Below are 26,991 nucleotides of genomic sequence, written 5' to 3'. Positions count from 1 at the left end.
CCCAAGGGCTCAACCTGCGGAAGAGGTGGCTGGTATAGGCAGAAGACCCAGTCCAGGCCTTGCCCCAGAGTCTGGCCCTGCTCCTGTAGAGATAATCCTGATTCCAGCTTGCCTGACCATAACAGGCTAAAGGAGGGTATTCTGTTAAGAAGCAGGTAAGTATGGTTTCAACTTTTGAAAACAGTCATGCAGAAATTGTCCAAATGTTTATGATCTTTCCCTGGTGGGGAGTTAGAATAAATCATGTCTTCTTCGCCTTCTTCATAGTTGATTCCACGCAATGGATTGATGTGGAAATGTATCATGCCAAATCCTGGAGTGTTGGACTCGAAACTTGAGGTCTAGCTTTCTAGACATGGGGAGGCAAGATACAGGTATTTCCTATAGTTTTAAGAATAGTGCCTTAAGAATGTCATGAATTGGTAAAGTGGCAAGTTCTGCTGGTGTATCCAGAATTTTTAAGAGACTGAAGAGTTCAGTGTTATGGTAAGTAGACCCTTGTGTTGTGTAGTGGATGGTATGCTCTGACAGTTGTCTACCTGATCCACATTTCAGCAGGCAGATGGACCTTTAGTCAGAATGGCTGAAGCTCTGAGCAACATAATCCAGTGGCCAGTCCAATGGTTGAGGCAGGTGGCAACAGCGTAAACCAGTGGCCAGTCTGAGGGTCGAGGCAGGCGGCAATCCAGAAATCTAATATCTCGCCAAGGTCAAAGTCCAGGGGAACCAGCCAAGGACAGACAAGACAAACTAAACAAAATGGAGGAACAACAAGAACTCAATAGGTCAGGCAGGACAAGAAGAAAACCAAGGAACAGGGAAGAAGAAACACAGGCACAGGAGAAACAGCAGGCCAACAGAGAACCAACAAGAAGGATACAGGAACAACATGTTCTGAGAAACAGGAACTCAGAAGACATGTTGCTGAGGCAAGGAATGCCGGGAGGAGTTCAAATACCAGAGGCGGGTGACGTCATCTTCAGGTGACTCCTCAATGTTCCCACCAAGGCACACATTATGCATGTACTTGTGCTCGCATGTGCCTACAGCATGTATTGGCAGAATTTCCATGAGTGCGTGTAATGGCGGCATTTTTTCCTAGCATGGACATGGGAGACCATTTGGGAGGAAGGAATCTCTGGTGCAAGACCTAACATTCAGTCCATATGTCTTTGTCTTTATGGAAATGAATATCCAACTTTTCAATAAATTTGGAATCTATGAGGTCTTTCAGGGCAAAACACTGCTCCAGCAGACTCTTTATCCAAAACCAGGGGTAGTAGTTGGCTTAGCCAGGACTCTGATAAAGAAGAGAAAGAAGGACGGTCTTCCTGTTGAAGTTTCAGAGGAGCAGTCTAGTCTATTGCCTCTAAATGAGTGGACTCTGCTGCAATCCAGTGTTTCAATGAAGATCCTCTAACATGAGGTTCAGATGATGAAAACACACCCAAAAGTGAGTTTGGTGCTGAAGCGAGACTGGAAAAGAGAGGTTGGAATGTGTCATCTGTCTCATTTGCTAGGGAGGCAAAGATATTTCTCACTAACCCTGAGACCAAGTCAGAGGACTGCTGTGTCCTTGGACCTGGTATTAGCAGAGGAACATCATCTTCTGAGACTAAGCCTGGTTCCTGCATTGAAGTTAGCGGTGGATTTGGAGGACAGCAGTACTATCAAGAGACAGGATCTGTTAAGCTTGATGACTCACAGGGACAAACAGCAAGACGGCACACTTATCCCCAAATGCTGCCAATTCCAGCCTCCTCTTCAACGTAGCAGGGACACTGAGCCCTGCTTCCTTAGGCCCACGTGCCAGACATCACCTTTTAAAGGGCCCGCCATAGGAATCTAGCCAAGGCACCATCAGATGACGTCATCCACTTCAGCCCTTATAAGGGCCCTTCTCCCTGCCAGAGCAATGAGTCAACTTCAGTTCATCTGCATTCCTAGCTTGCCTGCCTTGTCTCTCAATGTAATCTGCCTCATCTCTCCAACCCAGCCTGCCTTGTCTCTCCAGCCCTATCCTCTCCAGGTATCCTGCCCTGTTGTCTCAGTCTTTCTCCCTGTGCTCTGCTGTTGCTTTCGGACTGATCGTTGGATCTGACCCATGCCTGACATATGAACACTCCTGCTTACCGCCTGCCACTGACCATAGCCTGGACCTTGACAACCGTTGCCTGCTGCCTGCCACTGACCATAACCTGGCCCTTGACCATCCTTGCCCGCCGCTCACTTCTACTAACCCTGGACCTCCACATGCTTCATCCAATAAGAGACTCTCACCTAAGACCTGCCAACCCCCGGAACCCATGGGCTCAACTTTAGGGGAAAGGGGTTGATATAGGTGAAGCTCCTGACCAGTCTCTTACAGGTCCAGTTCCGCCAGCTGTCAGTGAGGACCCAGGGGCCTTCCCTGCAGGTTGACTCAACCTTACCACAGCATCTAGGATCCACAAACTTTACAGGATCTGGTGTTTGCAATCAAAGACCTTTGGCTATCAATCTTGGGGGTGTTAGGCATCTAATCAGTGGAGGAGGTAAGGGTATTCTTTACTCCTTTTTCCTGCAGATCTCGGATGGCTAGTATATTTTTGTGTATGCAATTCTCTTGGGTTCCAGGAAGGTGACAAAGAATCTTTGGGAGATGCAGAGAATTTTGAGCTCATTCTGGGCTGCAGAATTGAAGGACCAGGAACATTGTGGAGTGCAATGTGAGTGGAAAAATCATCGTGGTATGCATCAGGCACACGGAACACAATATGGAGAAAACATGGCTGTATCAGAAGAACCAAAAGGAATCAAGTGTGTCGGCATGACTTGCATCAGTGCAATGTGAATGGTGGTCATGTGTGCCAATGACCCTTTTGTTGGGGCATTGTGCATCTGGAGCGGCTGAACATCATGCTTTGAGTGCATTGATGGACCGAGCCTCAGATACATCAATGCACCATATTTTGGATGCGGTGATGGTCTATACTTCAAGTGCGTTGATGGCTTCACGTGCATTGAGGTCTTCGAGTGCAACAAATGTGTTGGGTGCATTGAGGTTCCATGCTCTGAATTTGTCGATGCACTGTTCTTCAACATACTATAAGTGTAAGCATCCTGCATCGTTCTTTTGATGCTTTGAAGAACCATGCTGGGAAGAGGCTGGCGCCAACGGCACCAAAGAGGAACAGCCCAATGCTGTCTGTATTGATGCCCCTGGTGAAAATTGTTTATGCTTCTTTGATGCAGACAGGGCCAGCTCAAAGGAGTGATGCTGCTTAAGCATCAATGGTATCTGGGCAGTTGAACTCAACCCTGCATCCGCAGACCTCATGGATGGCACAGTTTTAGAACGGCTCTGGCTCAAAGGCTTTCCCTTACTCATAGGAGTTTGCCTTTCCTCAGTTGGAGACAAAGGATACCTCTTCTATGATCTCACTTTGGGCGATAAGGTGTGGCCCTACATAGATGCCAGTAGCCTTCTGCCAAAGCAATGTGATAAAGTCACCAAAAAAAAAAAAAAGTCCCCCATCACAAACATTTCAGGGTCCGCAAGGCCATCCTCTAAGTGGAGGAAGAGGTAAGAGCAAGAGAGAAAGACAGGATATGTTTTAGAGACATAGTTTACCAACCTTGATCCTGGGCAGGTCCTGGACTAGTCTAGAGAGACAACAGTCTCTTGGGATTTAACTTAACCAGCTAAGTAGTACCTTGACCACAGCTAAGTTACTTACCCAGTCAGAGCTGAATATTGGACCCATTGCGATCACAGACATACGGGGGGGATGGGGGGGACACTCTACCAGGAACACCTGGGAGAAAGTTTCCACTGGAAAAACTCAATCCAAAGAGACTGTTGCCCTAAGAGCAAAAGAGATGCCACCAAGCTAGGGGCACACCTAGGCTCTGAGAATTGTGAACAACCAATCCTCAGGTGTCCGCAGTTGCAGAAGAAAGACTACTGGCAACTGCCTAGGACCACACCTCCCTCATAGCCAGAGTGAAGTCATAAAAGAGGTGTGTCCTCTGTCTCCATCAACTGAGGAGAGGAGAAATCCCATGTGTAAGAACTGGTCTATCAGAAAGCAAAGGAAATGTACCCTTTTTTTTTTACCCTACAGTTTCCTCCTGCTCCTTTGTACTTCCTGCTCAGTCAGAACAAGAACATAAGAACATGCCATACTGGGTCAGACCAAGGGTCCATCAAGCCTAGCATTCTGTTTCCAACAGTGGCCAATCCAGGCCATAAGAACCTAGCAAGTACCCAAAAACTAAGTCTATTCCATGTTACTGTTGCTAGTAATAGCAGTGCCTATTTTCTAAGTCAACTTAATTAATAACAGGTAATGGACTTCTCCCTCCAAGAACTTATCCAATCCTTTTTTAAACCCAGCTACACTAACTGCACTAACCACATCCTCTATTTTATATCCTCCTTCTGCCAACATACCTCATCTGGTCCAGGGCCAGTGAAAGCACTAGGTGGCTGCCTAGAGTGCCACAGTTTGAGGGAGTAGTGCAGCAAGACCCCAGCAATTGCTCCTCCTTGTTTTTGTTTTAGAACTTTTAATCTTTATTATAATTCAAGATTGTATTTTTTCTATTTTTGTTTTCATTTTTGTTTGCTTATGAAGATTTTACACCGTTCTGAATAATATTTTATTGTTAGATGGTATATAAATAATTTTAAATAAATAAATAAATAAATAAATAAATAACTTCATAGGCCCAGAAGAGGAAGTCATATTGTGTGGACCGGATAGGTCATTTTGGTCTTTGCTGTCATTTAGCATGTGGGCCTACTCAAGCAGGAAGAAGGAGCAACATCAGCCCATGCAACCAAAAGAAAAGAGCATGAAATGGAAAAGCGTTAGCCTGTGCAGTCAGAAATTAACTTGCCCTCAGATAAACAGACTGTAATCACATAATACTATCAGCCCTGACTGAAATGCAATAAAGAAGAAAAGAAAGAAGTCCTTTTATGAACAGTATGGCAGCCTTCTAGGGAACTGTGAGACAAACAAAGTTGTCTTTGTTAGCAAAAGAACTGTCTTGAGGAATTAAAAATATTGGCTGCAAAAAGAGAAACAGCATGTGAACATTACGCAAGTTTGGTATTAATGCTAAACAAAGTAAGAAGAGTAGGGGTATTTCAGGAAACCAGAAAGAAAGTAGTTTTAACAGTAAACATATTCAGTGGTATGATTAGTAAAAACATTAAAACGTTAATATTCTTTACAAAGAATTTCATAATAGGTGGCCCTTTTCACAGAAATTTCATTAGCATATGAACTCCTTTGATAATCTAGTCAAATGCTAGTTGTGACAGGACGTTATCCATGCCCTGTCCTGGACCACTGCGAGACAGTCCAAAACCACCAAGCAATCAAATTTGCAGAAACGGTCTTTTATTCCTTTTTGGAGTCTGTTACTTCACAGACAATATAGTTCCTTCCTTGAAAAAGCAGCATGCCAAACAAGTACAGAAGGCGTTTATACACAGGCTGGCAGAAACTCCATGAGACAACCTAAAACTCCCCTTAAAGGCTGTAACCTACTACTCTCCAAGCTAGATTTCAAGTCACAGTCTCTCCAGATTTAAAATAGGATTATGCCCACCTGGAGTAATAGTTATAGGTTTACCACAGTCTTCCTCCAACTGGCTCTTGCTTCTCTGGCTGTTCTGCCTCTCTGGTAGATTCTTGCCTCTTGCCAGCTCCACCTGGCAACTCCCTTGAACCTCTGTTTGGTGGCTGCCTCTTTTCAGCTTTTCAAGGAACTTTTCTTTCTGCTTAAACCACACCCTACTTGGCATCACCTGTCTCCATGGGTTTTGCACCCTTGAAACTATATTACCCAACAACCCATTGGCTATAGTGACATTGCTTCCTCTCTGCAGCACCTTCTGCTTCCCTCATCTGCTCTCAGTTAAGTTCTATTACAGACTGCAACCCCCAAAAGTCTCTTCTTTAAGCTACATTCCTTTTCTGCTTTTCTGCTGTTCCTTTTATAAAGCTCTTTCTCGAGGACGGCAGGAAGTCAGTCCTCACACATGCGTGACATCATCAAATGGAGCTCAGCACAAAAAAATTATATCAATGTTCCTAGAAGTTTGACTGTGCCTTACTGGGCATGTTCACGCATGCCATTATACCATGCATCCACGCAGGGGTCCCTTCAGTCTCATAATTTAGTTATAAAGACAATTTTAATGAAACCAATGCCATAGGGAGATGGATGGGTTTCATGAGGACTGACATCGTGCTGACCTCAGAGACAACGCTGCTTTCTCGGAGGACAAGCATGATGGCAGTCCTCACACATGGGCGAATTCCTAGCTATAGGTTGCCTCCAATGAAAAAAGGAGGATCAGTAATAACAGGTGCCAACGGGCAGAACAACAATGTTTTTGTTGGCAACAAGACTTTTTTTCTATTTTTTCACAAACTGAGAGGTAGCCTGGAACAGAAAGAAAGAGCCCTAGGAGGAAAAAGAATTGGGTTCTACACCTCACACAAATTCCAAAGGACAGATTGACCAAACATACTGTCACATCAGCCACCCCTGATCAAAAAACAATGAAATGTGAATGAATGAAGAGAGCTCCATTTTGCATCCTTGTCGATCTCTTTCATGGGGATTGATCACAGGTGAGCCCCCAACACTGCCCTGGCTCACACATGACTCACCAGATTGAGGCCTGCCTGGTCATAAAAGAAGGATATGCAATCTGGTAGCCAATTAGAAACAGACTATTTGGCAATGGCGATCCACAGCTTATTTGCATCAAAAGAAACAAAAAGTTGAGTGGACTTTCTGAGGGTTTCAGTCCACTCCAGGTAGAAGGCCAAGGCTTTCTTACAGTCCAAACTGTGCAGTGCTTTTTCATCTTGGTGGACATGTGGCCTGGGAAAAAATGTTGGAAGGTCAATTGACTGGTTAAGATGGAATTCCGAGACTACCTTAGGTAGAAACTTAGGATGGGTGCATAGAACCACTATAACATAATAAAACTTAGTATAAAAGATCGATAAATTACTATAGCCTGAACCTCACTGACCCTGCACCCTGAAGTGACCACCACCAAAAACATGGCCTTCTAGGTCAGGTATTTCAGATCACAGGAGAGCAGTGGCTCAAAAGGAGTTTTCATCAGCTGGAACAAAAACACAATGAAGTTCCAAGACACAGAGGGAGGTCTGATGGGAGGCTTCAAATGAAGCAGACCCCACAATAAAACATACAACTAAAGGTGATGCATTTACCTTCTACATGGTCATGCCTTATGCCAGGTGCACCAAGATGGATCCTAACAGAGTTAGTTTCGAAACTAAACTCAAATATAGAAGGTAATCAAGCAGTTTTGTGTGGAGCAGGAGAAAGGATCTAGGGCCTTTTGATCACAGCACATGGCAAACCTTCATAGGATTTTGTAGTGGAATCCTTTCTTGAAGCTAAAAGAAGCTGAGACATTGTCAGACAAGTTATAAACATCCAAACAGTGAGTGATAGAGATTTGAAGTTGGGATGGCACAACCTGCCTTGATCATGAGACTGATCAAATTCCCTCATGGACAACAAAGTTTTCGCTACTAGGGGTGTCTGAGGATACTCATTCAGTAGACCCTTGCCCAATGCAGGGCAAAAGCATCTAAGGCTAGTTTGCCAAACGCCCTCTGTCTGAAGCAGAAAATGGAACCTTCCTATTCCAAGCTAATGTGAACAGATCCACCATAGTTGTTCCCCAGCAGTGGAAAATCTGGTTTGCTACCCCCTGGTTGAGAGACCACTTGTATAGTTGCAAAAACCAATTCAGTCTGTCTCCACTGAGGCCAGGTTAATGGCTCTGAGAGTCATCCCCTGAGAGATGGCACAGGCCCATAGCTGGGCAGCCTCCTGACACAGATGGACTGAACCCATGCCTCTCTGCTTGTTGATGTAATACATCGCCACCTGGCTGTCCATCTGGACAAGGATAACTTTGTTGGTAGTCCAATCTCTAAAAGGTAGGACTTTAGAGCAGTGTTGTCCAACGTTTTGGTTTGGGGGGGGCCACATGAACAATTGTTGAACAGCTTGCGAGCCAGATTAACAATATCGCTATTATTAAAAACACCAAATTACAGCTTGAGAAAGTTTTTAGACCAGTGTAGTCCAACAGTCTACCCTACTCTAAAATTTAGATTCTAAAAAGTTAACCAAAGTCTCTCATTTCATAAAGACGTCATAAGCTAATCATGTTCAGTGGGAAATCTGACACTGCTTTTGTTTACACAAGTAGTCTATGTCAGTTCCAACTGTAGAGCTTGCAATGCACAATGATGCTGTTAAATGTTCATCTGTAAGCAGAGACAGTGTCTTTGTTTTTGCGTTTTTCATTCTTCAAAACAACTGTTCGCAGCAGTGGGTGCTACCAAACAAAGCAATGAACTTCTTGGCATCTTGTGACAGATTGGGTAACCTGTGTGGTGAAACATAAGAACTGTAGAATCTCAGAAGATCATGTTCAGTAAAAGTCTCTTCAAGTCACTGTCATTCTTAATGAGTTTCATCTGGTATTTATCAGCACAGTCTTTCGGATCAGTTTGAAACAGATTACTCAGTAACTTCATGACATCAGTATGTTTTCTGAAATCCTCGAATCTTTGTTTGAAATCATCAATAAGTATGATAACTAATTCTGTGTCAGTAGGTCTCATGGAAAGGACTGTCAAGTGTACAACTTTCTTCAGAATCAACTGTCAATGAATAAGCTTAGATTTTTCAATGAATGTAACGACATGTTCGTACAATTTGTGTGCCAGCTGATTCTTTCCTTGAAGTTTCATGTTCAAGTCTGCCATATATTTGGTCATATCGACCAGAAACACTAAGTCACTCACCCATGAATTATCATCTAGGAAACTTATATCCTTCCCTTTGTTGGCCATGAATGCCTTTATTTCATCATGTAAACTCCAGAATCTGGATAGCGTGCCTGACCTGCGGAGCCATCGAACTTGGCTGAAGTAAATCACATCATCATGATCTGAGCCCACTTCCTTCAGAAAAGAGTTAAACTCCCTGTGAGTCAGACCTCTGGATCATATGAAGTTGACACTTGATACAACCTTTTCCATCACATTCTTCATTTCCAGTTTGTTGGCACACAAGTTTTCCTGGTGAATGATGGAGTGGTGTATGATGACTTCCTATGGCACTGATTTCTCCAACAAGGTCGCAAATCCGTTCTGCTTCCCTGCCATGGTTGGCGCTCCATCTGTTGTTATGCCAATCAGCTTGTTCTCACACAGATTGAACTTCTCCATTACTTGCTTGACTTTATCAAAGATCTCCTTTCCTGTTGTCATGCCTTTCATAGAACAAATTATCAAGCAGTTCCTCGATGATGGAAAATGTTTCTGTAACTCCTCTTACAAATATTGCCAATTGAGTTGTGTCACTTATGTCTGTGCTTTCATCAACTACTAAGATGTAAAACTCGCAAGCATCAAGTCTCTTGATCAAAGTTTCTTGGATGTTTGTTTCCAGGTCATCAACTCTTCTAGCAATAGTCAGATGAGAAAGGCTGACATTTTGCACCACAGACTTCTTATCTAGGCAAACCACATCCATAAACAGTTCCAAGCATTCTTTAACCAAATTCCTGTCTGCAAATGGTTTTCCTCTCTTGGCTATGGTTTCTGCTATTAAAAAGCTGACCTTTGTTGCTGCTTTGGAACTCTGATTGGCTACTTTAAACAAAGACTGTTAGCTGATGATGCTTTGTTTCAACAGGTTGATGTGATCAGTTCATGGGTGACCAACGAGGCTATTGAATTTACTTGCATGCTGTGTAGTGTAATGTCACTTTATGTTGTACTCCTTTTGAACAGCAATTGTTTTTTGGCAAATCAAGCACAAAACTTTACCTACATGTTCCACCATGAAAAAGTCATCTGTCCACGAACTTTTGAACACGCGGTTTTCGACATCAACTTTACGTTTTTTACTCATTCTACTTCCACTCGCAGATGCCGCCAATTTTGCTGTCGATATTTACAACGGGTGTCTGTAAAAGCTGGAATGGACCAAAACAGACTTTAATTCTCTCCCTCTGCCCCCCTCCTCAGGCAACTTCTCTGGGTCCCCTCCTTATGCAGCTCCTCTAGCTTCTCTCTCTCTCTCACTGCCCCCCTCCTCTAGCTTCTCTCTCTCTCTCTCCCTCCTTCCTCCATGCAGCAGCTTGTATGTGTATGTGTGCCTCTCCCTCCCTCCCTCCTCAGGCAGCTTCTTCTCTCTCTCCTCCTCCTCCAGCTTCTTTCTCTCCCTTTTGCAGCAGTTTCTCTCTCTCTCACACTGTTCATCTGATCATGCAGCGTCTGATTCCCTCCTCAAGCGGTTTCTGCTTTCTCTCTCTCTGTCCCCCTCCTTATGCAGCTGCTGCATGCGTGTCTCACTCTCCTCAGGCAGCTTCTCTCTCTACCCCTCCTCCAGCTTCTCTTTCTTTCCCTTTTGCAGCAGTTGCTTTCTCTGTCTTTCACTGTTCACCTGATCATACTCCATCTTTTCTTTTTGATTTCCTCCTTAAGCAGCTTCTGCTCTCTCTCTCTCTCTCTCTATGTTCCCTACCTTATGCTGCTGCTTCTTGTGTGTGGTGTGTGTATTCTTCTCCTCAAGTCCAGCACATCTCCAGCTCTCTCTCTCACACACACACACCCCGTCAGGTCCAACACATCTCCAGCTCTCCCCCACATCCCGCCCCCCTTCAGTTCCAGCACATCTACAGCTCGTTCAATAACATACTGTCCTCTTCCCTCATATTCCCTACCCTCAGATCCCTGATTTTACTCCTCACTTCCTGCCTGATAGGTCCCGGGTTGATCGGCAGCAGCGGCAAAGGTAAAAAAGATTTTCTTTGCCTTCCTCTGCCGGGCGACGGGACCTTTTCTGCTACACAGCGTCCTATCCATGCAACAACAGGAAGTTGCATCGGAGGGGTGCGGCAGAGGAAAGCAAAGGAAACCTTTAATCACCTTTGCCGGCCTTCGACCTGGGACCCGGTGGGCGGGAGGTGAGGAGGTAGTGTGGGACATAGGAGGACGAGATGTTGCCCGAGTGGTCCATCCGCCCCTGTTGCAGCACGTGGCTCAGAATGCATGGGCTTGTTTTCCCGGAAGTGTGGGGTTTTTTTTCAAATCGGAGGGGGGAGGGGTTTCCCCATCGGAAGGCAGCTGCAACCCCAAATGAGAATTCTGCGACCCCATTTGGGGTCACGACCCACCATTTGGAAACTGCTGCTTTAATGGCTGATAGATTTGGAAGTGACTTTTCCCTTGCACCCAATCCTCTCCCCAATAGTCCCTGCACCCCTCCCTCGCTCCCAATCCACGGGCCTGATAGAAAGGCTTGGCAGGCCACATTCTGGCCCGCGGGCTGTACATTGGACAACCCTGCTTTAGAGCATACTGAATCACTTAAAGCTCCAGGAAGTTTATTTTATGTTAACTTTTCCTGGGCAGTCCACAAGCCCTGAGTGCAGAGCCCATCAACATGACCTCCCAAACCCAGAGTGGATACATCTGTCAATTTAGAACAGAGAAATTTGGAAGGGGATTCCTCTGGAATTGTCCTGCCAGCAGGACAGAGAATTCCTGAGCGGTTGCATGATCTGGATGCTGCCCCAAAGATCCCAAGTAGCCTGCAGCCATTGAGACCTTAAGGTCTGTTGGGCTCTTTTCATGGAAAGACGTGCCAAGGGAGTTACATATACTGTTGATGCTATGAGGCACAACAGCATCTTATTTCCTCCACCACAGTCATCAAAGCGGAGGCCCTCTGTTGTGGAAGGAAGGCTTTTGCCTGAGTCATGTCTAGCAGAACTTTGATAAAATCCAATTGAGGTGTCAGGCTGTGGTGAGACATAGGACAGTTAACAACAACTCTAGTAAATCCAATACCCAGATGGACATGTGCATTGATTCCTTGGCTCCTGTCTGAAATGGGGTCTTGACCAGCCAACTGGCCAATAAGGATAGGCATGAACCTCCAGTTTGCGTAAGTGTACCGTCACCATGGCCACACATTTTGTAAAGGCACGTGGGGCAAACACTAACACAAATGATAGAATGCAATATTGGAGGTGACGGTCTCCAACAATGAATCAAAGATATTTCCTGTGGCCAGGGAAAATCTCTATGTGAGTATAATCATCCTTGAGAATGAAAGAGCATAGCCAGTTCCCGCTTTGAAGACAGAAGATTAAGGGCCCAGAGAAACCATCTTGAACTTTTCTTTTTTGATGAATTTCTTTAAGGCTCCCAGGTCTAGGATGGATGGAGTCCCCCTGTTTTCTTTGGGACAGGAAATATTTGAAGTAGAATCCCCACTCTCTTTGCCCTGGTGGAACAGGCTTGACTGCTCTGACCTTCAAGAAGGATGAGAGCTCCGACAGCAGTTCTTGATTCAGTGACTGATCCCAACTGGGATTTGGGGGATGATTTGGTGAAGAAGCCATTTGGTAATCTCTCTTGATCATGCTGAGGACCACATATCCGAGATTACACCAGGCCACCAGTTTACATAAAACCACAACCTTCCCCCCATCTGGAAGGTCCTCTGGGACAGGGACTGGGATTCTTGCTATGTTCTCTGCAATCCAGTCAAAAACCCATCTCAGGTGTTGACTGGGTTGCTGTCTCGGAGTTAGGTGCCCTCTACTACCTCGGATGGGCATGAGAGGTCTGCTGTGGATGAGACCAAGTGGAAGAAGGGTATCCTGGCCTCGGACACCTACTGTAGCAGGAGGCTATCCATGGAGAGCTGCTGGAGCGTGGAACAGTGGTCCCTGATAAGTGTGACTGCATTCTTGAACCTATTTCTGAAGAAATTCTCTCCTGTACATGGCATGTCAGTGAGTCTTACCTGTACTTCTGAATGGAGATCTGGAGCTCGCAGCCAGGTGATTCCTCGTGACCCTATACTTACAGCAGAGATTCTCTATGCCATTTCAAAAGTCAAATGGACCACTGTTTTCTACACTTCAACCCTTTGTCCATTAGTGACTGGATGGCATCTTGCTGCTTTTTAGAAAGCTATATGGCCACTCTGTGCACCTGCTTCAGAATGTCTCACATGTACTAGCCCATAAAGAGCTGGCAGGATGCTATGCAGGAAATGGGCATAGAACCTTGAAAAACCTCTCTCCCAATAGTATCTATAGCTTTAGAAATCCTTCCTAGGTGTACCAAGGAATGGGTCCTAGAGTACTTGGACCTTTTGAGAGCAGATTTAACTACCATAGAGTGGTGGTGGCAGCTGCCACTTTTGAATCCAGGAGCCATCTAGATGAGATACACTGCAACTGCCTTTCTACTGACCGGAAGGATCTTGTGACTGGGACTGCCGTGCTCTCCTTAGGGGGTTCCATGAACTGGAGAACATCCAGTATTTTAATTCTAGACTTCTCCTCCTTCTGTAAAGTAAATGGAATGGCTTCTGCTATTTTTCTTACAAAACCTGCAAAAGAGAGGTCCTCCAGTAGAGCTTTATCTTTATCTTTATGAAAGATTTGTTAATCACTGATGCATAAAGGCTCTAAGTGATGTACATATGATTACATACACAATGTAAAAGGTAAATAAAACAGAATATGAACACAATATAACATAAAGGCAATGTATAAAATACAATATATAAAATACCATAAGACGTTAAAACACTACACAATCAGTAATAGGACAGGATTTCCTTCTCTCTGGTGGAGGGGGGTCAGAGGGGAAACCTGTAGATAGCTCTTCTTCAGAGGCATCTGCAGAGTCATAGCCATACCCCCACAAATACTGAGAGTCCTACTCACTCTGGTCTGCCCTTGAGGGTTCTCTTATTGTTCTGTCCTCAGCCAACGGGTCTTGGACCGGTGCAGCTGGCTGTTTGGGCTTGAACCCTGAAGAACTGTTGCGTCGGAGGTGGACCCTTGGGCTGAGGTGGGGTTGACGTAACCAATAGGCGAGGACCTACGGGACCCCACCATCAACAGGTGGAGTGGGCTGAAGCTAGAGGCCGCTGGAGCTTCACCTATACCAGCCCTCGTTCCCCTTGGGTTGAGCCTTTGGGTGCTGGGGCTGGCAGGACTTAGGTGAGCCTCAAGGTTAACTAGAGATGAAAAGCAGTTCAGCCATGAGACAGCAGCCGGTAGATGGCGTAGTCCTATCCTGGACTGGATTTGGTACCGGAACTCAGGCGCCAAAGGAACAATGGGTAACTGGAGGCACTCAAGCAAAGAAAGGCCTAAGCCTTGTAAGTCCACGTCCAGAGGATAGGCGAGAGAAGGCGTCACTGACAGGCTAGGATCAGAGCCGGCGACGAGTGAAAGTTGTGGCAAGCAATGTGGAACTCTGGACACAGGAAAGTCTGTAGCATAGTAATTCAAAGCAAGGGTCAGGGCGCGGAGAAGGCAGGCGTGGTCAGGTGTTGCGGAGGTCCGGGGCTGGAGAGAAGCTGAAGGGTAGTCAAGCGAAGCGGAGGTCCGGGGCTGGAGAGAAGCTGAAGAGTAGTCAGGCGCAGCGAAGGTCAAATCCAGAGAGTCAATCCAACACATAGACGAAACAAGAACAAGGAGAACAGGAACCTGTAACCACAGGAAAACAGGAATACAATGATGAGACGATTCTAGGATCAGCAACGAGTACTCGGATTATGAGGAGACCTGTTGCAAAGGCAACACTATGGAGCGAGGCCTGAGCTTTTATACGCTGAAGAGTCTGATGTCAGCATCCGGATCTGCAGCCAGGTTCCCACTGCGGGCCCTTTAAAAGAATCAATGATACGCATGCGTGGCGCTGATGGCGGCGTCTCTCCGTGGGCCACGCGGAGAGGTCCGACGAACAGGGACATCTTGGCTGGCAACACTGGGTAGCGTGGCAGAGCCAGAGGACTGGAGGGAACCCGAGGTTGAAGCTGGCGGCCCACCGCTGCCAGTGAAGAGGAGCCAGGAGTTGGAGTCCATCTGAAAAAGTGAAAGGGCCGCGCCGAGAGGCTGCTGCGGGCGGCACGCATAACAAGAACCTCAATGTCTCGGCGAAGCTTCTCCCCCTAAGAGCTGGAAATCAGTAGCTGGCTGGCAGCAATTGATCCAGATACTCCTCTAGGCATCGATGATAGAACTGGCACTGGTGCCAAAGCACTGATGGCAAGCACCTGAAGGGAATGCAGGAGTGACTTGAGAATTGATGGTGCCTGCCTCGGTGCCCCGATACTCCAACATCAAAGCACTGCAGCACCTTCTCCAAGGCCTACTGATCTTTTTATCCAACTCCTCCTCAAAAATCACCGATGCCAACAAAACTGGACGGCAAGAGGAGTGAACACATCCTCTTTGGAACTGAGGTGGATCTATGGCAGACCCCAGGACCAGTGGAGATTGTCGTGAGTCTCTGGTATGTTTAAAGGATGAGCTCTCCTCACCAAGGGACTGCTTAGATGGGGTTCTTGGCATGTGTCAGACCATTCCCATTCCCAGAATCACACATTGATGGAAACCGATGTTGATGCTTCTTCAGCTTCCCTCAATGCCTCTTCAAGCAAGAAGAGTCAGATGATGTCCTGTCTCCAAGTTCCCCATTAGCTGACAGCATCAAGGGAACTGATGGTCCCCCTGTTATTGATGATGTTCCTTCCACCATTACAGCTCCAAGGTCCTTGACTGTCAATGCCTCAAATATCAATGGATTGGTCTTCCAGTGCCTGAAGAGTCTATCCATAAGTTCCAAATGGGACAGTCATCTCTTTGGGTCATGGCTGCACACTTATGGCACCCATGGACATCATGCAATGCCCCCAAGCAAAGGACACATCTATCATGGGGATCCATGACAGCATTGGTGTTTTTACATCGGGGCATTGCTGGAACCCACTAGATATGGACCAAAATAAAAGAGACACATAACTGAACTCAACAGCGGTAGTGAATCGATGGCTGTCAGGCACCAAAGGGCCCCTCCACTGCGGAGGGGAACAACAGTAAACGGAAACTTAGAAAAACTATACCTAGGGAAAACTGCAAAAGGAACAAGACAGTGAGACCCTGCGATGGATGTTCCTGTGGCTGGGAATAGAAAAATTGAAAAAAAGACCCCAGAAACAGAAGAAGAGACAACACACTGCAACTGACTGGCTCCATAGAAAAAGAGAGACTGAAGGGTCTCTGTGTGAACACGTTGTATAATGGCATGCATAAGCTACCCCAATGAAGCACAGTCAAAGTTCTAGAAACTTTGATATCATTTTTCCATGCCGGGTTCCATCAGATATTGTCACCCAAGTGTAATGGCTGCGTAAGAGATTTGGAAACCTGCATGGAGCAGCAGTTACTACTCTTAACAAAAGGCACAGAAGGGTAACCTGCAGTTACTACCCTAAAAAAAGAAATTTGCTGGGCAGACTAGATGGACCACTTGAGTCTTTTTCTGTTGTTATTTACTATCAGGCCGATACAGTAAGGATGCGTTAGAAAGAGTGCGGCAGTGCCGGGCGCACCCTCGTTTGCCACACGCACAGTTCAGATCACAATCCACTCGATACAGTATTTAAATTAGACGCAAATGCAAGCCGCGTCCAAAGCGCGTCCATGAAGCGGTAGGCCTGAGCAATCCATTTTACTGTATAGAGCACTATACAGCGCCTATACAGTATCCTGGGTGCGCTGGTACCTGTCATTTCAAATGTCATTTGAAATGACAGGTACCAGGAAGTGGATGGTTCTCCTACACTCGGGCATCGGGGATTGCCAGTCCTCTCTCCCCCCCTCCCGAAGCAAGGCGCACGGCGAAAATCGACTCGACATGTTATTAAAGCAAATGTGAATAAAGTGCAACAAAAGTAAACTTACTGCATGTGAATGACAAACAGTCCTCTCTCCCCCCCTCCCGAAGCAAGGCGCACGGCGAAAATTGACTCGACATGTTATTAAAGCAAATGTGAATAAAGTGCAACAAAAGTAAACTTACTGCATGTGAATGACAAACAGTCCTCTCTCCCCCCCTCCCGAAGCAAGGCGCACGGCGAAAATTGACTCGACATGTTATTAAAGCAAATGTGAATAAAGTGCAACAAAAGTAAACTTACTGCACGTGAATGACAAACAGTCCTCTCTCCCCTCCTCCCGAGGCGCGCACCACGGCTCCCCTGCCTCCCGGGGGCAGCCGGCGGCGAAAGCGGCTTCCAGCAGCCTCCGCCGGCGAAGGTGGATGAACGCACGCCTGTACGTGCAATTTGGGCACTCAAGGCTGCGAAAGTGGATGACCGAACGCCGTGACGTCACACACAGCGTGCACTCATGCGCCTTCACTGCCTTGAGCGCCCAAATTGCACATACAGGCGTGCGTTCATCCACCTTCGCCGGCAGGGGCTGCTGGAAGCCGCTTTCGCCGCCGGCTGCCCCCGGGAGGCAGGGGAGCCGTGGTGCGCGCCTCGGGAGGAGGGGAGAGAGGACTGTTTGTCATTCACATGCAGTAAGTTTACTTTTGTTGCACTTTATTCACGTTTGCTTTAATAACATATCGAGTCGATTTTGACTGGAGCCTGCCTATTGCTGTCTCTCTCTGCCGGGGCTTGCCTGACGCTCCACACTAACGCAGGGGTAAGGGTAGGTGGTAAATTAGCAGGTTAAACACGTGGCAAAACTGCAGGTTAAAAAGGCAATAATCGGGGCGCACATTACTGTATGGGAGGGAATAGCTAATCTGATCGTTTACATACCATATACATGCCGCAGGCGGAAAGGGTTTCCCGTTGATTTAAAGAAGCAGTAGGGATGGGTTAAAAGGGATAGTGAATCGCGGGTTGGACTAACGCGGCCAAATTGTGAGTAGAAAGCGGGTTAGAAGCAGGGTAACCGCGGCCACACTTTACTGTATCAGCCTGTATGTTACTATGTAAATATCTGAGCAGCATGATCAGAAGATTGAGGACTGGTAAGCAAATTGAGTAACAACATCGCATGCTACAGGGTGTACCCCTGACAATTCCTGCATGATAAATTGAAGTTAGAAGTTCAGCATAAAAGTCGCAGAGTTGCCAAGCTGGTACTTTTATTTAACAAAATTGTTGAGTGTCACAGAAAAACATATCTGATGCCATTTGACAGTGAAGTCAATAACCATTCAATTATGGTTATTGACAGAATTTCCTGACTTTTGTGCACTGACGTTCAAAATACTGAATGTTAATGTTCTTTTAACACTTTTTTCCATATCCATATTTGTCTCCATACTGATAATGTAGCAATATGAATATGCATACTAAGGACAAGAATCTGCTCCATAACAGTCTATTGAGAGGAACATTCACATGGCCCGTATTGATGTTTATGATCATACAGTTCCGTTATGAATTCTGACACTAAGAATTAATGTCTTTCTAGTGGCGCTTTATTGCTATGAACTTTCCTATCAGTGAAGCCATGCTCCTCAACATGGAAGGTAGAGCAATCATGCAGCCCTTGTTCACTTGGTTGAAGGAGGTTCTCAGCTCTTCCACTGCTCCAGACAAAGCATTATGGGCTAGCTAATGCCCTGGCCTTCCTTGCCTCATGCATCAGTATTCTTGTTGATACCTATATTCATAACAATACTATACTGTTATAAACCCTCCCCAGTCATAAATATTACTGCCTGTTTCCATAGCAATATTACAGTGCAATCAACATCCACACTGATGCGGATATCATCTATGTTGATCTGTATGGCAATGCGGTGCAATAGAAATTGAAAACCACAGTGAAAGTGTGTTTCAATGCAAAACCATTCCTGGCAATTCTGTGCCAAACATGCCTAGCAGAACACTTTTTCCTTCATGATTTTTTATTTTAAAATGGAAGCACAGGTAATCATTTTTAAACCCAAGTTTCTTAAACTCCAAATATTAGAAACTTAAAAATATCAAAAACACTACCTTAGTGTAACCTTGAACACCATGGGGAATTTGAGTGCAGTGTTTCAGCAAAGCAAATGCAAAGTCTTAAAATGTGTTCAGGTTAAATTATTAACTATTTTTACCCCATTTACCTCAAAATTCAATAATTTTTCTGCAATTTGGCACATTGACAATGGCTGTGATTGACAAATTTTGGAAAAAAATAGGACTTTCCTTGGCAAGACCATGAGCAGGAAAAAAGAAAAAAAAAACCAGTCTCATTATCGTTCAATGACTTGAAAGGCAAAGGAAAACCACAGAGTCTAAGTGAAATGGTAAACTGTATAATGGAACAAAACAAGATGAATATTTAAAGAGTCCATCAGTGGCCTAACTAAGATCACAGTATTTCTGCCACACCAGGACACAGATAGGAACATGTTTTACTCTGTGATCTGTTCATGCAGTCAACCGAGGCCCTGCAGGCTACCTCTTAGAATAGGAAAGGCAGACACATAAAATAAATCATGGACCATGCCACCATGCATAGATTGTCTGTTAGTGGTATGAATATTTACCTTGCTGCTGTACATGACATTTTATAAAATAAAGCTCGTACTTTCAAAATGCAAAGGCCAGCTTAGAAATATTTTGTTAAAGAGGACAAGCAGCATTGGGATATGTGCTGTAAAAATACATGGTTTTAACATGGGCAAAATAATGGGAGGAAGGATTTAGGAGCCTTTTTTTGCCCTGGCACATGTCCTCAGTGCCAATCTTTCAGCTGGGCGGTTGCTTGGTTGCTGTGAGACAATGGGAGACCCTGGGCACTGCCCAATAGGCTGGGCTGGGGCACCGGAGAAAGTGAAGAGCCAGCAGGGAACGCAGGCCTCACAATGCCAATGAGGAGCTCAGTGCCAGAGGAAATGAAATGGTAGCCTGGCAGGAACTGCAGGCCTCCTTGGTCGAAGAAGAGGAGCCCTGGAAAGGAAAGTGCCGGCAGGAATCCCCAACGCCGCTGGTGAAGACCCAGAGGAGCCATACATTCCATGCTGTGTAGCCCTTCAGCTTCCGCCACTGTCTGCCCTAAAGCCTCTCTTCAGCTGCCGACTGCATGGTCTTCTATGCCGTCAGCAGCAGCGGTAGGAGGGAGAGCAAGCAGGTAGGGGACAGGTAAGTAGGGGCTAGGGGAGTGTGGGAGGGGGAAGGGGAAAGGGAAGTGGCTGAAAGAGCCTGTGGGGGTGGCGTTTGAGAGAGTAGCAAGAAAGGAAAGCATGTGGGGTTGGGAGGAGAGATCGTGGGTTCAGGTGGAATGAAGATGGGTGCAAGAAAAAGTGTGGGATATCCTGTAAACTTCTCCCCCTCCCCCCAATGCACCCCTCCACACACACTCAACTTCTTGCTCTCCCCCACCCCATCACGTACCCAGTCACCGACTCACAAACAAGTGCAAGATCTACATATTCAGGTCATGGAGTCAATAAATGTGCTCTTTGAAGCTGTCGTGTGATTCTAGACTTGTTTTTTCTGGTAGGTTGATAGAGAAAACTTCTTAGTTCTATTGTTGAGGAATATGGAATATGTGTTACAGAACTGTAGGTACAGGGTTTACACTGAGAATCTGTCCCATCCTGTATAGATGCCAGACTTCACTCCCATTTAGAAGAATTGGTTGAATAATGCTCCCAAATCATTTTAATGGTAGTTTTGCCTAATAGCTGAAACTCGTTGGGGGTTTCTTTATGCATAGAAGACCCTTGGGAAATTTTCTTGTAGTTTTCTTTTATAGACATTTTAAAGGCGATGGCTGTGCATGACATGCAGAAATTCCACTTCAGCTTCCCCCTTTCTATAACTAACTGCCCCCCCCCCCCCCCCCCCAATCTTCTGTCTAGAGATACTACTGGTAACACAGGACCAGCAGTCTGCGTCAGTCTCAGACTGAGTAATGTGTGATTACCGAGGGGAGGAGGGCATGTTGGAGATAGTTAAGCGCGGGAGTTGGGGATTGTATTGGGAAAGAAAATCTACCCAGCCTATGCCAATTTGAAGGTAGAAAAAGCTTGTGTGCAACTGTCCCCTCCCCCCACCACCCATGCCAAAGACAAAAGGGGCTAGAGGGTACAGCAATGATTTTCCCTCAGAGCATTATTTGCCCTAAAGCCAGCCCTGCGTATCCCATGTCTCCATGCAGAGGCAATTTACACACTTTTGCATGGGCCAAACTAGCAGGCCGATACAGTACAGTGCGCTCCAACGGAGCACACTGTTAACCTGCCCTTGGACGCATGTTTTCCCTTACCCCTTATTCAGTAAGGGGCGGAAAACGCACGTCCAACCCGCGGCACCTAATAGGGCCATCAACATGCAAATGCATGTTGATGGCCCTATTAGGTATGGCCGCACAATTCAGAAAGTAAAATGTGCAGCCAAGCCGCATATTTTACTTTAAGAAATTAGCGCCTACCCAAAAGGTAGGTATGGCGATATTAAGTCGGAGGTCCCAAAGGGTAAAAAAAGTAAAAAAAAATGTTAAATGGGCCGGCGGCTGTCGGGCCAAAAACCGGACGCTCAATTTTGCCGGCGTCCGGTTTCCGAGCCCGTGGCTGTCAGCAGGCTCGAGAACCGACACCGGCAAAATTGAGCGTCGGCTGTCAAACCCGCTGACAGCCACCGCTCCGGGTCAAAAGGAGGCGCTAGGGACGCGCTACTGTCCCTAGCGCCTCCTTTTGCCCGTTTCTACCGAACCACCTAATTTAAATACAGAATCGCGTGCACAGGCAAGTGGCCTGTGCGCGCGCCGGGAGAGCGGGCGTTCGTCTGCTCTCCCGCGGACTTTACTGAATCGGCCTGCAACTAAGCAGACAGGAAAAGATTTAAATCAGTCCATTCAAAGGTAGGGCCTGCATATTTATCCAGTCATCAAATGGATTTGGACATGTCGATCTGTGAATTAATCCAAAATAATTCATTTAAATGACTGAATTAATTCCAGGGTTTTACATTTACTTTGGATCTTTTTTCTCAGAAGCATAAAATTTAGAAGCAAAAAATAACTCCCCCCTCCAACTAAAACAATCTGACTGAGCTATTAAAGAATATATTACAAAAAAAAATCCTCTGTCTATGAATGGCTGGCATCAAAGCAAGCATTTGAATAATAAGTGCACATTTGTAATTACTCCACTACTGAGTGCAGTAGCTTGAATTCACAACTGACAAGAATGTAATTTAAATTATAATCACTTTTAGGGCAACAGAAGTGCTATTTCACTAAACAATGATACTAGTATCACTCAAATAAATCTCAAACATCATACCTACATTTTCTAATAGCAGTATTTAGTTTTCATTTGGCATGCAGTGCACTAAAACTAAAACCTGCTTTCTGTGAAATACTGTTTATGTTTCATAGTGATGACATGTTTACTAGTTCATACTCACACCTTTTTTTTTTTTTTTTTTTTAAAGGAAACCTTATGTTTGGGAATAGACATAATTAAATTAGTTTACAACTGCATGTCATCTGTGTTTTTCAATATATTTAGAATATTCATCCTGGTACTTTAAGACCACATGGACATTAATGTGATGCACAAAACAGCTGTATCTTTTATGTACCCTGTATTTGTGGACACAAAACACTTTTGAAGTCATGACATATATAGATATATATATTGTCAAATTATTCTGTTTACTCGTAAACCCGAATTAAACTAGATAAGTTTAAAATTCTATTGGATCTCCATTAAGAATACGTAATTATTTTGGAAGTAAAATCATCTTATATGAAAAGAGAAACACTTTATAAGGCTGCAGCTAGAGAACTGAAGCAATGAAAGAAATAAAACATACTAACACCATTTTACCAGCCTGTTTCTTAGTCTGACATTTCTTGTCAGCAAGATACCTCTTTACTTTGCTTCATGCAAAAAAAAAACAAAAAACCCTCAGTAGTATCATCTTATTAATGCAAATGAAACCATAATTAATAAACCATCATAGACATTATAGGATTCGTTGCTAGAACTGCAAGTGCTCCAAATAGCTAGCTGCACGTTTAACAGTGTGGACATTGCCCCCTCTTTACAGTGCTCTACTTTGAATCTAAGCATTCTGAAAATGCTAATGAGATATCTTGGTTGATGTCAGAGAAAAAATAGCCTTATATTCAGCTTGAACACATTTGCCGATTTTTCTGACTTGCACGCCGGCACACGCAAAAAGACAACGTCCAAGGGTGCATTTCAGTCGACTTTGCAACGAATATACCACACATCGTAACTGAATCAAGATTACTCACAATAAACTACAACTTCAATATATCCCCATGCCTGCAGAAACGACCCACTCTCATCTGCTTCCCTGCATCCCCATGTTTTCCCTCTCAGCATGCTGCCTTATGAACATACACTTTTTAAAAACCGCTAGCAACACAATTCCCACATAAACCGTTGAGTCAGTTACATTAGAAGACTGGTACCTTTTATCTAAGCAGGCAATCCATTCAGCAGATGAGGAAGAATGGGAAGTGTGAGCAGCAACCATGTTTGGAGCGATGACTAAGTATTGCCACTTCAATCTTACAAAAATCTACCTATACAGCTTCAAAAAAACTATCACCAGTTCCAGCCCTACAAAAAAAAATAAAATAAATTATTTACTCAGAAATTTCTTCACAGCCCAAAATGCACTGCAAATTCAGTTTTATGATAAGCCACATTACAATTAACATTTGCGTGTCAGTCCTAGAAACGGAATAGTAAACAGAAAATCCATGCAAACAGCCGACAGCACTGCAGACCCTCTCCTGAAGAGGGGGAGGAGGAGGGGGGATGGGCTGAGGTGCTGGGAGTCTGCTACAGTAGCTCAGAAGGTACATTCTTTATCACTATAATTCTCAAAATCACTATGCTTGATTGGATTACCTGCACACCTACTAAACTAATTTATCCTTCCCACTGTGTTTCTTTGGCTAGAAACATTAAAGAAACTCCATATATATACTAAATTGTGTTATGAATAGGGAGGGAAATTATGAAGGGCTCTAGGGAAACTCCTAGCTCTGGAGAAAGAAGAAGGGTGGTCCAGTCCAGGTTTCTTTCATAAATGTCTAATGCACACTTGGCAGCTACCCTTCTTTGGGAGACAGTCACTCCTTTTTATTAGCGGTAGGTCTTACCATTCTCATTCTCCCTTTTCCAATACTGTCTTATATTTCAATGTACCTCCATGACAGATTAAGACACCTCCTGTTTGTCTTTGTCTTATCAAATCTTCTTCCTTAGAGCTTTGCATTCATATTGAATGCAAAAGAACAGGCAATTTTTAAAATCAGAATACAGAACTATATCTTCTGTTCTCCCAATGCTCTCAAAAGTCTCAAACTTCATTCTATGTGGGGAAAGCCATAGCTTCCAAGCCCTGCAGGTGGGCACATTTAAATCTTACTGTTCTACATACAAATTAAGACACCAAGTAATATGGTCCCAAGATCTTCTTTACTCTATAATTAACTTGAGGACAATCATTTTGCAGTAAATGCAGTTTTATGTAAACTCGTCCATATTTTATACTGAATACAAAATCAGCAACTATCTTATATGCTAATACTGCTCTCCTTCCAACATTTCTGACAGATTACCTGGCCATCTACGCAGCACTTCTGCCTCAAGACTGTGTGTCCAGTCATATACCACCACTGGATCTTCCACCTTTCTTGATTCAGCAAGCTGAGTAAGCACTTCACTACAGCTAAAAATCAAACCCATCATCCCGTGGGAGGAACCTCTTTCTCTCTTCCTCCTGGAACTCCTTCCTTCCCTCCTGTGGCACTCATAAACTGTCAGACCTATTCCAATCAGTGCACAAATCACAGAGGTGTATGCAACTGGAAGATACCTTCTCTGAATTAGAGGAAGAATTCAGATTATATATAATAATTGACCACGAGGGCCACACTTCTTATAAGAGAATGCTGGCAACTTTCTTGCAATCCTAATTATTTATTCTATAAACTGAAGCTGGGAACTCATTCCAGACAGTGACCAATTTGGTTCTCTTGGAGAAGTGATAGGACTGGAGCAGCAACGAACCCCAGAGTGAAGAGAGAAAGTGAGAAATGGAGAAAAAAATTAATATGGTCTTCCGTGAACTCAGTAGATCCAAAATGGGGAGATCAGTTCCATATTGTTACCCCTATCCTATCTGGCTAATAATTATTATTGGACCTGTCCTCCAGAAACTTGTCCAAACTTTTTTTCAACTCAACTATGCTGTTATCCATTATGGGCTTTGATATGCGGGTCTGCAAACTGCAAGTGTCTATTCATCTGGCATGTTAGTGTGGCACCTGCCATGTTCTTCTGTCTTATTTGTATATATCATTGGATTAAATTTTAACATAGTATGGCTCCCTCCATTTTTCCCTTTTTGCTGTGCCTGTGTATGTGTGGTTGGCATTGTTTCTTTTTTGTGCTTTAGGCACGATCCTCCATTGCATGCAACAGGAAGGCAGGTGCTATTTTGGTGTTTGCTGAGTAGAATCTGCCATGTTGTTTGTCATTGACTTGTTTTGTTTATTTTGTATGTTTTAATTCTTCTGTGCATTTTACCTTTCCATTCTTTGTTCATGTTTCTTAATGTGACTGTAATCCATTTGTATCTGAGTTTTTTTGAGATTCTCCTTTCTCCTGACTATTCTGAGCATATAGCAGCCTCTCCAAAAAGCTGTATATATGCATTCCCTGAGGTTTGCTTTGGAGATGAAGAGATGTCCCCTATTGGAGGTGGAGTTGTAGTTGCTTTCTTTCTTGCTTTCTGATATTTATTTAAAAGTTTTTATAGAATGCTTTTCCAGCCTTTACTCAAGACTGTCCACAGCAGTGTATAACCATATCATAAATACAATAAAAAATTATATGATGACTGTCCTACTTTCTTTCTTTCAGCTTTTCCCTGTCACGCTCCACCTCCAGAATGTTGAGAGCGTGGACGGACGCTTGAGAGCGTGAGCCCCTGTGCCACGACATGACCGACACAACCCCGGGGCTGGCCATGGTCCACTCCGCTGGCAGGCGAATGCATCCGAGTATGGGCTGGATGAAACAGGAATACTCTTGGCTTGGAAACAGGAACATGCTTGGCATGGCATAGGAACACTCGGACATCCAACAAGCATCAGGAACTGAGACCCAGCAATACAATGCTGGTCTCTGGGGTAGCCCTCCGGCCACTCGAAAGTCCTTTCAGACTGCCACTGTGAAGTGGTTTATGCTTGAGGACAGATGAAGGCTGAGGACTCAGAAGATGACTCTGGAGATGTGGACAAGACACTGAAGACTTGGAACAAGATGAAGACTCGGGACTTGGAACATGACGAAGGCTCTGAGAGAGTCCGGCGCCACTGCACATCCTACACAATCCCAAGGCTCGCTGCAGACCACGCCAAAGTGGGAAGCAGCAGCATCAACAGGATGGCAGCGCCCACCTGCACAGAGGACCTGCGGCAACTCTCCCGCCCCAGGAAGCAGCAGCACAACACAGGCGGTGTCAGGAGTCGGCAGCGTTTCAAGGCTGCAAGGAAGCAGAGGTGGCTTCGGATGAGTCAGGCCGCTCGTGAGGCCCTCCTGTGAATAGAATCTCAACACAGAAGCAGGAGAAGGAAGAGGAGAAGGCCCCCCCCCCCCCCCCCACCAGAGGTGGAGGCAGGGCCGGTGCAAGGGGATTTGGCACCCTAGGCGAGCCTTCTTCCTTGCGCCCCCCCCCCCCCCCCCCGGTCTCGGCCCCGACTCCTACCTCATTCTCAATCACGCCCGCTGACTGGGGTTTTCTGGGTCGCGAGCAGATTGGGCACTGCTTGCGGCCCGCCAAATCTCCACTCCTCTTTGCCACCACTTGCGGCCCCATATGGCTCGCACCCAGTGGCGTACCAAGGGTCTCCGGCGCCCAGGGGCCAATGCATTTGTGTGCCACAGAAAATCAGTGGCATCTCTAGACAGAAGAATTTGTTTTGGGTGGGGGGGGGAGCCAAAATGACATTTCTTCATCACGCCCACCTCTATAGCATGGATCCTGCTTTACAATTGGTTATAAAAAAAAGTGTTGTTAAAAAAA

At 45.2% G+C, this 26,991-nt stretch overlaps 1 long non-coding RNA gene across 1 annotated transcript in view; it reads right to left on the bottom strand.

Moving 5' to 3' along the window:
• Window positions 1-23,712, bottom strand: part of LOC115093219 — a 46,539-nt gene extending 22,827 nt beyond the window's left edge. Inside the window, exons 1-2 of the long non-coding RNA XR_003857231.1 lie at window positions 23,603-23,712; window positions 23,360-23,510 (exon numbers count right to left, since the gene is read on the bottom strand). This is a non-coding gene — a long non-coding RNA (uncharacterized LOC115093219). The remainder of the gene's footprint in view (window positions 1-23,359; window positions 23,511-23,602) is intronic.
• Window positions 23,713-26,991: the final 3,279 nt, after the last annotated feature.

The sequence above is a fragment of the Rhinatrema bivittatum genome, chromosome 6 (genome assembly GCF_901001135.1).
Source record: "Rhinatrema bivittatum chromosome 6, aRhiBiv1.1, whole genome shotgun sequence".
Classification (NCBI taxonomy): Eukaryota; Metazoa; Chordata; class Amphibia; order Gymnophiona; family Rhinatrematidae; genus Rhinatrema; species Rhinatrema bivittatum.
Note: the sequence above shows the minus strand (reverse complement) of the source record. Positions and strands in the feature narration are given on the sequence as shown.